Source organism: Pleurodeles waltl, chromosome 2_2 (assembly GCF_031143425.1).
Source record: "Pleurodeles waltl isolate 20211129_DDA chromosome 2_2, aPleWal1.hap1.20221129, whole genome shotgun sequence".
Taxonomy (NCBI): Eukaryota; Metazoa; Chordata; class Amphibia; order Caudata; family Salamandridae; genus Pleurodeles; species Pleurodeles waltl.
In genome coordinates, this window is record NC_090439.1 from 27,660,497 (window position 1) to 27,673,923 (window position 13,427).

Below are 13,427 nucleotides of genomic sequence, written 5' to 3' on the forward strand. Positions count from 1 at the left end.
CAACACGGCTCCCAAAAGTTTTTGGGACAGGGGCCGTCCTAAATCAGTCTGCCCCGAATTTTTTTTTTTTTTTTTTTTTATTATTGGAGAAAGGCAGGAGCTCAATACAGGCACGGGACCGTTTAGAAACCAGTCGTGCTCTGGTGTCCGCTGCAATGACCTATGTGAGAGGAGCGAATTGGACCGGAGCTAGTGGATAAGTATTGTACCGTGCATGTAAGGCAGTCTGCAAACGGCAAAGCACAAAGGGGGTTATTACAACTTTGGAGGAGGTGTTTAATCCGTCCCTAAAGTGACGGATATACCACCAGCCGTATTATAAGTCCATTATGTCCTATGGAACTCGTAATACGGCTGGTGGTATATCCGTCACATTTGGGACAGATTAACACCTCCTCCAAAGTTGTAATAACCCCCACAGTGTTGAAGGTGGGTGGCATTGGCGAAGCGGGTGTCCGCTGTGCATGAGAAAATATGATCATTAGGGAATGCATCACCCATTGTCTGGAGATTGAGCAAGTTTAAAGTTTGTCGGACAAGCGCTTCTTGTGTGATATGCAGAAAAGGGTTGTTTAACAGTGTCAGTGCTAGGGAGTACAATGCATCACCCTGGAGTAATCTAACTAATTTACACCAAGCCCAGCCAGTGGTGGAAAGAGTTTGAACATCTTTGCAGTACAAGGGAAGTCCCCAAGGTAAGAGGGCATCCAGGGGGGACTGGAGCGGCCAGGTCCAGTTCAGGGACTGAGCCACAAGATAATATAGTTAAAAATGGGGAGCTCCAAAGCCACCCTGCTCATATTGGAGAGTAAGGACTTCCTAGCGGATGCGTGGTTGCCTGTCCGCCCACACAAGTCTAATAAGCAAACTATGGAATGTGCTGAAAAAGGAATTAGTTAGCGGTATGGGGATGTTCAGAAAAAGAACTGTGGGAGAATAACCATCTTAATTAGGGATACACGGCCCGCCATAGATGATGGTAGCTTCACCCATCTATCCTCCTGGGCAGTGAGCCTCTTGATGGCCCATAATTTAATTGGATGACCTGGTCCTTGTCCCGGTGGATATGTATACCAAGGTATTTTCTGGAGTCCTCACACCATCTGAGGGGATATTCCATCATAGGTGGGTTGGTACTGTCAGTTAGTGGAAAAAGTTCTGACTTATACATCTAATATCAGTTTGAGGTTAGATTTGAAGCGGGCGAGGAGCAGTAATATATCGTCTGCATAGAGCGAGACAAGCAATGGTCCACTAGTAAATTATAATCCCCTAAGTATATGTCTGTCCTGCAGGTGACACAAGTGGATGCATTGCTATTATGAATAGCAATGGGGAGAGGTGGTGTGAATAGTATGCATAGAATTCAGACTGGACCTCTGCAGTACCAACGGCATGGCTGCCGTCCGGCCTCTTGACTTCTAGCATGTGGGCTGCTGAATACGATGGGTGGATAAGTCTAGCCAATGTCCTCCCCGGTCTGTCACCTCACAGTATTTACATGCCAAGGCGGATTTACCCATGTAATTTACTTCCCTTCCAGCCAAGTCATGGAACTCGTCCAGTAATAATTCACACCGATATAATTGAGTCGTCACCTGCTGCCCCAAGCTCCCGGTCAAGGTTCACCAGTTGTATCTCTACGTGTGCGAGACTCCGGCAAATGTCACGCAATATCCCAGAATGCTTAGATATGCAGATGCCTCTGAAGTATGCCTTGAACGCATCCCATAGCACTGCCCAGATGGCCACTGATCCCTCGTTTAATCTGAAGAATTCTAATATTCCTTCCTTCAGGTCATCGCAGAACAGTGCATCCAGAAGTGTCATGTTGGGGAATCTCCAGGACAGCCTGGCATCCCCATACACTGGGATAGCAGGTGTAGTCCGCACTGGTGAATGTTCGGACAGTGTTTTGGGGAGATACTTGATCAAAGCGACCCATTGGGCAGTGGTGCTATTTATAAGCCAATAGTAGATCGTGTCACTGGGGCACCCAATGGAATGTGTAGGCCAGTGAGTCAGCGCCATATAGTCTCCACGGGGTCCAGTAAAACATATGTTTCACAGATAGCCTTTAGTGCGTGGAGAGACTTGGGTTTAGTCACCAAAGCGCCCAAGGAAGTGTCAAGCGCCGGGTCCATTGCCATGTTAAGATTACCTCCAATGATTGTGATCAATGTGGGAATGGAGATCAGGAAAAAAATCGGGGGTGTCGTTATTTAGAGCATATGCACTTACCAGCAGAATTTTGAGGGTGTCCAGTATCCCAGCTACCAAAACATATCTACCATCCCTGTCCGAGTAAGTTGATAGGAGACGGAATGGAACTCTCCTGTGCACCAAGATGCATACACCACAAGATTAAGTGCTGTAACTAGCAAAATAATGGTGCAAGGCCCAGGTGGATGCGGACGTGGGCTTGGTGTCAGCAGACAGGTGCGTCTCCTTTAGAAAGGCCACCGTATGTTGTGCCTCTGAAGGTATTGCAGCACCTGCTTGCTCTTATGGGGATTATTAATACCACAAATGTTCCATGACATGAAGTTGATGTCAAGAGACTGCTTGATTACAGGAGTAATATTTACCATGTGAAATATACGTGTCGGCTTTTGGAATAAGAGGCAACTATGTAGCTTGCATTGCATGACAAAAAACATTTAAACAGACATTCCACAGAAATAAATTACCCCACCCACACCCGACTTTGAACTGCCAAGTGGATCCCATATAACTCCAACTAGAGGTAAACCCAACCAGACAACAAATATCATGGTATCAACCATGTGGGCAAAGCAACGCTACCACGAGGCACCCCAAACATCAAAACAGGAGTAATAGCACATTGGAAAAAGAATGGGTGGACCATAATAAGATCAATCTATGAAGGGGACAGAGCAATTGACATAGTCATGGTCTTATGCCACTCAGTGAAAGAAACCAGTGCTGTGCTGAGCACGATAGCCCATGTGGGCCCAGTAGATTCAGTCCGAGGGGGTAAAGGTGGGTTTTGGGGGTCGTGGGGGGAGGGGGTGGACAGGTCCATGCTAGAGGAATCCGGGCATCCAGATGATGAACCCTGCTTGGATTGTTGCTTGCAGAAGGCCATGGCATGCCAGAGCTAGCAAAGTAAGGTGGTTTACCATTCACCTCCACTCACAGTTGGACAGGGTATAGCATTTCATAGCGAATATTGAGGTTCTGCAGCACCCTCTTAACCTCAGAACTTCCGTCAAGCACAATGGGCGTGAAGTCTGGAAACGGGGACACAACAGCACCATGGAACTGGAGAGGGCCCTCCTCCCAGGCCATGCAGAGGGCAGACGCTACCTCCGGCCAGCCCTGCGCTATCTGGCCAGCTGCCTGCCTCAAGCTCACCCAAAGCCCATGTCACATTTGGGGGCCTCTTAAGCGTGCAGGCCAGATGCGCGCAGGCTGCTAAAAAAGCACGGCTGCACGGCACACCATATATTGTAATTCTCCTTGTTCCACATCACTTAACTCTCCTCATTACTCCAGGCTTTCCTGGCCTTCTCCACCAAGACAATGCATTACCAGTGAACATCTCCTCCTTTCTGCACACCTTAGCATAGTGCCAAATATTTTTTTTTCCGTTTGCTCCATCTTACTGTTGGCTTACCTGGGCTACTTTTTAAAACAAAAAAAGGTGGTATTACATTCTGCATCGTACAATACCTGTCGAAATAATACTTGTTTTTAACAACAACTGGGTTTTAACAACAGTGCATAATCAAACATCGAAACAAACCCATTAGTCTTACCTTTGAAAATGCTACTTTAGTATTCCAATACTACGTAATCAGAAAATACATTTTCAGTGTTGGGCTATTGAGGTGTGTCCGTGACTAACAAAACTTGCTGCTTTTCTCTTTAACTTGCTGGGCTTGTATACATCAATGTCAGTGCACACTTGTTCATCAGTTTGCTTGTACACACCTTAAAATACCTTTCAGATGTGCCTATTAGCATGACCACCAAAGTGTTGATAAAAGCAGCTTCCTGTTGCTCTTGCACTGTCGACACACTATTGATGGTATCTGGATGAAAGTGTGCCTGTCACCGTGACAGACAAGGCACAGTCAACCAAGCAGATAGTAAAACTTGAAATCATCTAACTATACTTCTGGTAAGAGCCTCTCACAGCATTGCTTTTGTCTCAGTGGCGCGCTAGCTGAATTGCTTCCCAAAGGTGTGCCTGTCACCGTGACAGACAATGTGCTTAACCCATTCTGTGCCGGGGACGTAATGGTTACGTCCACCGGCACAGTGCTCCTGTGCCGGGGACGTAATCATTACATCCCGGCAACAGAGCTCAGAGGAAGCGCTAGCGCTCCCCCCAGCCCCCATGGCAGTGCTTCCCCTTCCATCGCGATGCAGAAGAGAAATGCTCAGCATTTCTCTCCCGCTTGGGAGGAAGGGGCTGGCAGAGGCATGAAAGGAGAGGCCTTATCTTTCCGTTCATGTCTCTGCAAGCATTTCTGCTGCTTGATCACGAAAAGAAATGCCCACTAGACACCAGGGAATTTTTTTATTTTTGGGGGGTAATTGTCAAGAGGGGAGCGGCCCCTTGGGGGGGGGGGGGGTGTGTGTGTGTATGTGTGTGTGTGTATATATATATATATATATATATATATATATATACATATATATATATATATATATACACACCCATTAGGCAAGGATTGATCCCCGGGGGGCCTGAAGGGTAAAATATTTTTAGGCCATTTCTGCCCCTTCGGGAGCAAGTCTGCATAATATAATTAGGCCAACCTGCCCCCAGGGCAATGACCTCCGATCCACACCCGGCGGGGGGACCAAACAGTCTACTAGATGCCATGGAATTAAAAAAAACTAAACATCTGGTTCATTCCAGGGTGGTGTTTCACATGCACCCCATCACCATTTTCTTACCCACCATTCCCTGCAAACATCGAACTTTGCTGGAAATCACACATTTTTCCCACATTTTTGTGATGGAACCTTCCGGAGTCTGCAGGAATGCACAAAATTCTTACCACCCAACATTGTCTCATCTATACCGATAAAAATTCTGCTGCACTTGTCAGCCTAAAAATGTTTTTTTTTCAAACTGCCCTTTTCGACCCGCTTTGGTTCCCCCTCATTTCGACATGTTTTTGGCTCTTCCCTGTTACATGCACTTTGCCCACCTACACAAGTGAGGTATCATTTTTACCGGGAGACTGAGGGGAACGTTGGGTGGTAGGAAATTTGTCACAGTGCTGTGAACCCACACAGAAATGTGGGACAATGTGTTTTTTCTTTTGTTTTTTTTTTTTGTGTCCAGATAGTGTTTTGGGGCATTTCCTTTCGCGAGCACTAGGCCTACCCACACAAGTGAGGTACCATATTTATCGGGAGACTTGGGGGGAACGCTGGATGGAAGGAAATTTGTGGCTGCTCTCTGATTCCAGAACTTTCTGTCACTGAAATGTGAGGAGAGTTTTTTTTTATTTATTTTTTTAGGCCAAATTTTGAGGTTTGCAAAGGATTCTGGGTAACACGCCATCCTGAATTCCCCTAGGTGTCTAGTTTTCAAAAATGTGCAGGTTTGCTAGTTTTCCTTAGGTGCCGGCTGAGCTAGAGGCTAACATCCACAGATAGGCACTTTGCAAAAACATGTCGGATTTCAATGTAAAAATGTGATGTGTCCATGTTGTGTTTCCTGTCGCGAGCATTAGGCCTACCCACGCAAGTGAGGTACCATTTTTATCAGGAGACTTGGGGGAACACATAATAGTAAAACAAGTGTTATTGCCCCTTGTCTTTCTCTAAATTGTTTCCTTCCAAGTGGAAGATAGTGTGTAAAAAAAAACAAAAAAAAAAAAAAAAAAAAAGCCATTTGAGAAATGGCCTGTAATTCACATGCTAGTATGGGAACCCAGGAATTTAGAAATGTGCAAATAACCACTGCTTCTCAGCACCTTATCTTATGCCCATTTAGGAAATACAAAGGTTTTCTTGATACCTATTTTTCACTCTTTATATTTCAGCAAATGAATTGCTGTATACCCGGTATAGAATAAAAACCCATTGCAAGGAACACCTCATTTATTGGCTCTAGGTACCTAGGGATCTTGATGAACTTACAAGCCATATATATCCTCGCAACCAGAAAAGTCCAGCAGATGTAAGGGTATATTGCTTTTAAAAATCTGACATTGCAGGAAAAAGTTAGAGTAGAACGTGGAGAAAAATGGCTGTTTTTTTCAGCTCACTTTCAATATTTTTGTATTTCAGCTGTTATTTTCAGTAGGAAAACCTTGTAGGATCTACACAAATGACCCCTTGCTGAATGCAGAATTATGGCTACTTTTCAGAAATGTTTAGCTTTCCGGGATCCAGCATTGGTTTCACACCCATTCCTGTCACTAACTGGAAGGAGGCAGAAAGCACCAAAAATAGTAAAAATGGGGTATGTCCCAGTAAAATGCCAAAATTGTGTTGAAAAATGTGGTTTTCTGATTCAAGTCTGCCTGTTCCTGAAAGGTGGGAAGATGGTGATTTTAGCACCGGAAACCCTTTGTTGATGCCATTTTCAGGGAAAAAACTACAAGCCTTCTTCGGCAGCCCTTTTTTCCCATTTGTTTGAAAAAAACAAAATTTTCACTGTGTTTTGGTCAATTTCTTGGTCTCCTCCGGGGGGAACCACAAACTCTAGGATGTTGGGGAAATAAGGACGCGAATTTGGCGTGGATAGCTTATGTGGACAAAAAGTTATGAAGGCCTAAGCGCAAACTACCCCAAATAGCCACAATAGGGCTCAGCACTGTTGGGGGGGGGGGGGGGGTATTGAAGGCCCAGCAGCTAAGAGGTTAAATTTTCCCTAAACTTACACCCACAAGTTCTTTATAAACAACAATCATCTGGTGTCTGTTATGCCTCCGAAGAGACCATAAATCGGAGGAATGTAATTGATGCTTGTATTTCAAACCAAACACTCTAATTTACGGAGAATACACACTAATGTGCGCCTTTGCACACTGGGCAAAATTGGATATTGCTCAGAGTTAGACAGTGAAAGTAACCATCAGCTGTGCAGTAGATTCATTTCTTGGAGGAAGAGGATGTTTTAGAGAAGGCTTAGGGGAAACATTTCTTGGATTCCACCTTGAAATCGTCTCTTCAGAAATGATGGAGGACCAGAATCTGATTCCTCAATAAATTGTTTGTAAGACTAAAGTACCTAACTCTATGGTGCCACCTTTGACGGACCCTAAGAGATCAAGTTAAAAAGCGGTGGTTAAAACAGTTTAAACCAAAGCTAAATTCTAACAGAGAAAAGAGTAGATCTCATAAAGTGAAATCCTCGGTGCCAAAAGAACATCACGTTGAAGAGATTCATAAGGCACAGTACTCCGGGTCTGTAAAATAAATAAATAAATTTAAAAAAGCCTTCAGATCTAAGTTAGAATGGGATTGAGCCTAAAAACAGAAAAATATCACTTCAATTCACCTTCAGTGTATGATCTGAGTTATCAGGGTGTACCCTTTATTTGTACCAAATATAGTATCACCATTACAGCTCAATCAGTTAGCACAACTATTTTCATTCTTTCAGATTGCTACACATTCAACAGAGAATGAGAAGAGCAGTTATGTATTACATTCAAGAGACCCAAACATTCTTAAAAGTAATCAATTTTTCATTGAACATTTGTCACAAAGATGAGGAACGCCAGCCACGAAGGGTACTATGGCAGATGGATAGTAAAACATTTCAGTTTTGCTATGAACTGGCAAAATTTGATTTTAAACCAGGAGAATATTCTACAAGAAAGCAGGGATCTGGGTTTTACATTGGCCTCTAATAACAATGTGCCTTTAATAGGCATACATAATGCTGGAGCACTGGCAATTTTACATACTTTTACTGAACAATCCTGAGTGGACATGCAAGCAAAAATGAAACTATAGTAGGTCAAACCATTTTAAAACAGTTTTTTAAAACCACTCCTCATATCACGCCCTCCTCCACTGAGGGAAGTGGGGATTCAAAACATAATCTATGCACAGCATGTGCGCTCAGGGCAACAGTTCCTAGAAATGCAAAAGTACAACCATTGAACCCTTTTTCGTAATATTTGGAGAATATTTAACTTTCTCAAACTATACTAGGACAAGAGTTAGAATAGTAAACACACCTTTTGGACTGTTTTTTGGAAAATATGAGGCTTTCATATACGGTAATCTTGCCCTAGGAATGTACAGGCTCAGTTTTTCCTTATGCGTGAAGTTGCGACATGGATGACCAATAATTGCCTCCAGTCAAATGGCGATAGAATAGTTTCTACTCTTTGGCAAAGCATTTTTAAATATTGTTATCCGATTAGTGGCCATCTGAGCTAGGCCCTGCCCCCTCCCCCAAACAGGTTGTAAAACATCTGGGGGTCTAAATCGATCCATCTTTAACGATGGCAGTCCTGGTTGATTCTATTTGTGGTACCCTCTATGCCACCATGCTGCTTCTAAGGAAGACCTTGCCAAGGCTTTTCCCCAGCTATAGAAAGTCTTTAGTCCATGCTCATCATCTGCTGCCTGCATTATGGTAACGCACTTCTGGGAGCAGCTAACAACACATTTGCAGTTTGCACCGTCGTACTTCCATGGATCCCATTTTATTGGATATTCATTGGTTGCCCATAAAAAGAATGCATATTCGTTAAGATATGCTATCTGACCCAGAAAGCTTTAAGGCCTTATCCACTCATCTACATTCTAGCATATGTTGGTAACGTCGCTCTGGTTTTGAGGTCTTGCAACACGTCCGACCTAAAAATTCCTCATATTCGTACAGCCAGATTTGGTGCTAGATCATTTTCCTACCGGGCACCATCTTTTGGAATAACCTTTCCCTGCCTATTTAGCAGTGTGAGGATCATGTAAAATGCTATTAAAAACTTGGCTGTTAAATCCCTTTTTTTAAAGTTTCTGGTAACTGCTCTGCCAACTTGCTGTGCCTGGTGCTGAGATGCTCCTTCAGGAGCACGTTGTGCTCGATAGCAAGTGATATATGAGAATAATAAATTATAATAAAGTTTCACTTTCCTCACATATTCCAGGGCTGAAGTTAAAATGGAAAAATTGCCTGCACAGCATTCATACACACCCTTCTGTTGAGCTGAGGGTGCAACTGAAGGCAAGAAACTCAAGTGTTCTACATTCATGTGAATGCACTGCATTCCTCTTGTAATGGATTTTCTTATGTTGAGAATCCATTACAGGAAGTCCAACATGCGTGCACGGCAACATTTACTGAATAGTTTGAGTTTGTCTATGTTTATGAAGCTATTCAACAATCATTCGCAGACCTGAAAGCACAAGTAGGCCAGCACCAGATAGTGGCAGGTTCAGTGAATGTTTGCTGGGCAGCTTTCTGCACTGCGAGTGGATAGGGGTTGGTGTGGCATGATGATAGTGGGGGAGCGAGGTGGTTGCCATATGGGACTAAACCCCATGTGTCATCACATGAAGTGCCATGGATTAAAGAACAGCCCTCCCAGCAAATGTTAACTCCTATTAAAAAAAAGTGGGCTGACTAACAGGCCTTTCTTCTGTACTGTGTGTGTGTGGATGTATAAGCCTGTGTAGGTTTGTCTCTGTGATAACATGAAGTCTATGGCAGGCCGCTACAGCTGTCGAGACGAAACAGCAAAATGGAGACTGACCTGTCATCAAGACTGACATATAATATATACACACACACACAAACAAGATAAACAATTGAGGAATGCAAAAGAAATAAAAAAGCACAAATTGAGAAGAAACCGTGGACCTTGGTGGTGGTTTGATTTAAATTCTATTTTTTTATTTTTTATTTTTTTGGGGGCGGCCAGCAGCCCAGTCATGACATACAAAAAGTAAGTTAATACGAACTTGAAGTAAATAATAAAAAATACTAAAGGCATCAAAATCTATTGCATCGTATTACTGGATTATGCCATTAAACTATTGCATTCCCAATTTAGATAACTTATGTGTGCAGTAGTAGTGTGCCTTTGCTAATATAGCTGGAAGGGCTAATAACAAGCAAGACAGGACTTAAATCTTCCTAAAGCTACTGAAATAAACGAAAACAAAGCTGTAATTATTTGCACCCGACTACTAGTTTTAGGGACAAGAATGTATGCAATACCCAACTGGATGATAATGATTATAAAAATTAGCACATTTTTATTTATGCCAAAAAGTATGATAACACAGCGCCAGCACATAAAACCAGGAGTCTCACAATTTACAAAACTACTCCAGAACAATCAATAATTAAGTCCAATGTTTTCAAAGTTCCATTGAGGCATCTGAAGTTGATGAGTGTACCAAAAAAAAAATCATCTCATTTTTTAAGAAATGCACTGGTTCAGGAATGGCAACTAAACTAACCCCAAAAGATCTCTAGTTAGAAATCTACAGATAGAGGTCGAAAGAGGACAATCAGAAAAAATGCTCTGACATGGGATAACAAAAGTGGCGTGGCAGGCTCAGAAGTTAGTAATGTAGCTCATCATGAAACCCTAGGAGCCCTTCTACAAGAACAGACAGTATAAGTGTTTTACTGACTCAAGTAAATGATGCAAAAAAAAACAAGACAACAAACTATGATATAATTATTGTCAGTCTATCCATACTCATATTACTTTTGCCCTTCTCAGATATGTAACTTTTCACAATTACAAATGGACCTGTACAAGTTTGTGTGTAATTTAAAATTATGACAATATTTAGACGAGAAATATCCTGTGCTACATTCCCCCATGCCCCTTGCCAATCAGTTGTGACTACATCATCAAGGACATTAAGAACATTGAACTGCTATTCTTAAATACTAGTAATATTCTCAAACTACTATGAACATAATAACATGTATTGATATTGTGTTTGATTATAAGACAAATAGTTCCACCTTTGTACTATTACCTATAGGTAAAAGAGGGTTAAACCCTTCTTATGCATTAGTTCTAAAATACCTCTTTGCTGTAGAAGATAGGACTAAAATCATATTCCTTTCACCATGAGGACAGACTTCCCATGAATGAAAGGAGGCTTTATATGCACAAATAAATGACAAAACCACAGTCCTAAAAGAACCTGATAAGGGGACAACATTGTTATCATAGATAGTAAGGAATCCATAAGAGATGCTGATAAACAATTAGCCGGTAAACAAACTTATGAAAAGCTTAATTTCAACCACATTAACACCATCACTAAATCGTTACTACCAGGCTAACCGAATGTAAGCAACGGTGTCTTAATTTCTGACCTTGAATATAAATACCTTTTATAAAGGCACATCATACATTGCTGAGAATCTATGTACTACCAAAGATACATAAACCAGGTCCCTTGTCGCTCGGTAGACTAATCATTGTAGGTATAGGCTTTCCCCTGGCAAGTCAATCTGAATAGGCAGAACATTTTTTACATCCTTTGGATGTCAGAAGGTAGATTTATAACTAAGACACTAAAGACCTTCTCAATAAATTGGTTGCCATACAATGGACAGCAGGCATGTGATTGATTACCCCAGATGTTTCCTTGGTATATACTTGTACCCCAGCAGTCTAGGTACCAAAATGATATAATTCATTCAATTTCAAAGAGCGGCTAACTTACTTGTGCATTTGTAGATGTTAAGTGAGATGATTTTGCTAATCCTAGACAATACATTCATACATGGTCCATGCTGGTACAAACAAAAACGGGAGTGTAGCTACAGGATCCTGTTTTGCTCTATTGTACGTCATTCTTTAATATGGTTGAAGACAGAAGCATTGATATCACTGCCTCATAATATACACAGAGAACACACTATACTGGGGTAGGGACATAGGCGACCTAATCATGATGTGGTCTGTCAACAAAAGGCTCTTCCAGGATACTTCACTTGAATACTTATGTTTTCAACTGTTCATGGAAAACAGAATTGCATAAATTGATGTCCTGTAACTCTCTAATACATGTTTATAGTGCACACCCTAAAAGTCAGATTGCTGGCATTCCTCTGAGAGGAATGACTAGAGCACGCGGGAAGTGTAGAGAACAAGGCTTTTAAAAAAAAAAAAAAAAAGTAGTTGGAGCTCACGGGCCAGTAGTTCAGATAGTTACCTTAAAGACATTATACATTAAGCTTGCCACCTTTTTTTTTTTTTTTTTTTACAGTATACAAAAGCGATCCTGGCAAATATTTTATCTAGATAACACTCTTAATAAATCACTATCAAGCAAAAATTGATAACATAACGATGTGACTACACCATACGTGACTAAATATGAACAGTTTTATAATACCTATTGAAAATACCACCACCAACAGGCACAGTTGCCATCATTTCCTGTTGCAGTTTTTAAATGAGACCTTTGGTTTGATTTGAAAACTCTGTCTTCGAATGCTAAAGGTGGCACTGTAAGGTAAGCTGCTCACCCGCTTTTTGCCAGTATTCCCAACACATCTCCTGAATAACTAAGCTTATGATCCACCAGCTTGGGGGTTGGCCACAAGGCTAACAAACTTGTCCCATAAAAATCATTTGTTACATAAACAGTAGCAAGAGCCAATAAATCTTCTGGGCACGTGGGTCTCCCAGAGTCTCTGCATGAGTCCTGCATGATTAATGCAGTCAAAGCTACAAGGAAACTGCTGCAGGATGATGGAAGTTCTGAGTGCCGCTTGCAAGTGATTCTGGAATATGTGCACTAGGTATGACACAGGAAAGGTGTCAAAAGTTACATCTGAGATGAAGAGCTACAACCTACACGTTCTGGGGGTCTGCGAAAGTAGGTGGACCAAATCTGGCAGAATGAAAACCACCACAGGAGAGACCGTATTGCCCTCGGGAAGGGATGACAACCAGCCATACAAAAGAGTAGCCACCTTCCTGAGCAAGGGAACAGATAAATGCCTAGTTGAGTAGAAGCCAGTCAACAGCAGCCTCATGACAGCCAGGTTAAAAGGCAGACACATCAACACCACCATTATCCAGTGCTATGTTCCAGCCAATGAAGCAAAGGAAGGAGGCAAGGAGACATTGCACCAACAGATGTGAGGTGAGCTTGAAACCGTGCTGAACCACAACCTGAATATTGTGATGAGAGACTTGAATGCTAGAGAGGCAAATGCAACACAAACCATAACAGTCATGAAAAACAAAGATTCCGGAACATTAAACAACTATGGAGGAAGGCTGTTGCAATGTTTTGCCACAAATGATAGGAGGGACTCTCTTCCTTCACTGTAATATTCACAAAATAACTCTGTGCTCAGCAAATTGCAGAGATAAAAACCAGATTGACCATCTGATAAGCACCACATAGAGTTGCTTACTGCAGGATGTTGGAGTGAGGATGGGAGCACACTTCAGCACGTCTAGTGATTGCTCTTGTGAGGCTGA

The 13,427-nt window shown here is 42.2% G+C and overlaps 1 protein-coding gene across 1 annotated transcript in view; it reads left to right on the top strand.

Moving 5' to 3' along the window:
- Window positions 1-13,427, top strand: part of CYB5A (cytochrome b5 type A) — a 148,577-nt gene that overhangs the window by 96,324 nt on the left and 38,826 nt on the right. The gene's annotated exons all lie outside the window — the stretch shown is intronic.